Raw genomic sequence first — 1,663 nt, 5'->3', positions numbered from 1 at the left:
AGGGCGGGAGGTGCCCGTGGCGGCGCGCCGCGGCACTAAATACCTTTGTTCACCGGCTCCGGAAAGCCATGTTTATCGGCGCTGCCGCCCCGCTCCGCGCCGAAAGAGCCCGGGTGCCGGAGCGCCAGCCCGGAGGGGCCGGGGAAGGGCCCTGGGGGGCACCTCCGCCTCCTCCGCCGTGCCCGCGGAGGGGGACGCGCACACCACACAACACACACACGCACACACACACACACACACACACACGCACACACACACACACAGAAGGGAGGGGATCGGATAGAGGGAATTAAACAATTAAGCTATCAGGAGCGCAGCTCTGAGCAGAGCTCGGACTCTCCACGAAAAGCAAATTTCATAGCGGGGAATACTGATCCAATCCGTCAATAGAGAGGCACAATGTTTTTTCGTGTGAGAAATTGTTCTGAATTAGGGGGCTCGCTGGTGAAAGAGGGGAACAAGAAAAAAAAAAAAAAAAAGGAAGAAAGGAAGAAGGAAGAAAATATTCATGCCCGCTCAAAGGGAGCCTCTTCTTAAAATCGCTGGAAGATCGCTCCTTTTGCCACCTACCCGAGTAACACCAGAAATCCACCTCTATTGAAGCGCTTACCCTTTAAATCCAGGTTTCGAGCAGAACTCCAACTGTGTGTAAAGCCAGGGAGTCATCTGATGTGTGATGGGGAATGGGCTCTGGGCAGCAGAAAGCAGCTTTCTCTCCTGGTGCCGGATTACCATGTTAACAAACCCCGTGAAGGGACCCCGGCGCCTCTGGCTGGCCATGTCTCGTTGCTTTCACACATCGGCGGCTGCTCTTGCTTCCCATGTCCCCGGCGATCGCCTCTCAGATGAATGTGGGCTTCCAGAAAAGGAGTCGGGGGGGAGAGGAGGAAAAAAAAAAAATCGCCTAATGCAATCAAATCGATCTGATCTACACCATCTGTCGCCTGCCACTACACACAAGCGTTAAAATAGGAAAACGGGAGACACTGACAGCTCAGGAAGGTTGTTCTGCAGAGTTCATTTTTAGCAGAGCATAATTGGGTATGGACAGCATACAGTTACCAAAGCTGCTGTTAACCATCCAGTAGAGGATCCCGAACATGCTAATGGTGGATTAATTGAGGAAGATCTGACGTGCAAGCTTCATAGTCTCTTATTCATGACTTCCCAACGGGAAAGGACCAATGCCGTGTGGGACTATGGTAACACAGAGTCAAAGAGCTGCTAAGAAAATGGCTCTGTGTTCATAGCACCTCTCTCTGATAACAAACATATGTCGACCAGAACCGTTTAGCAGGATGGGGAAAATGAAATTTTCTTAGCCGAGGTTAGCAATTCCCATCGCTTGCACTTAAAGAGAAGTGAAAAATGGTCTGCGGGTCTAAGGTGCTTTCAAGTGCTGGTGTCAGGCTTTGCAGCTAGTGAAAGCAGACGGATCCTGCTCAGATGGGGGGTTAACCCCCAAATTTCTTACTTCTTACTGTGACCAAAGTGCATCCTTAGCAAAGCTCTAAAGAAGTAGCTCTGCTAATTTCATCAGGAATGACGCAAGGTCGTTTTAATGCCAGGAACCCTTTTGACTTTTTCCAGCGGGAATGGCGCTTGAGCAAGACATTTCCGATCACTGAAATTTGACATAATCTCAGATAAATATGGGTTGGGG

The 1,663-nt window shown here is 50.5% G+C and overlaps 1 long non-coding RNA gene across 1 annotated transcript in view; it reads right to left on the bottom strand.

Moving 5' to 3' along the window:
- The window catches only part of LOC107208304, a 46,213-nt gene extending 44,716 nt beyond the window's left edge, over positions 1 to 1,497 (bottom strand). The window contains exon 1 of the long non-coding RNA XR_002002046.2: positions 611 to 1,497. This is a non-coding gene — a long non-coding RNA (uncharacterized LOC107208304). The remainder of the gene's footprint in view (positions 1 to 610) is intronic.
- Positions 1,498 to 1,663: the final 166 nt, after the last annotated feature.

Source organism: Parus major, chromosome 8 (assembly GCF_001522545.3).
Source record: "Parus major isolate Abel chromosome 8, Parus_major1.1, whole genome shotgun sequence".
In the NCBI taxonomy this organism is placed as follows: Eukaryota; Metazoa; Chordata; class Aves; order Passeriformes; family Paridae; genus Parus; species Parus major.
This window is presented reverse-complemented; position numbering and strand designations above follow the sequence as displayed.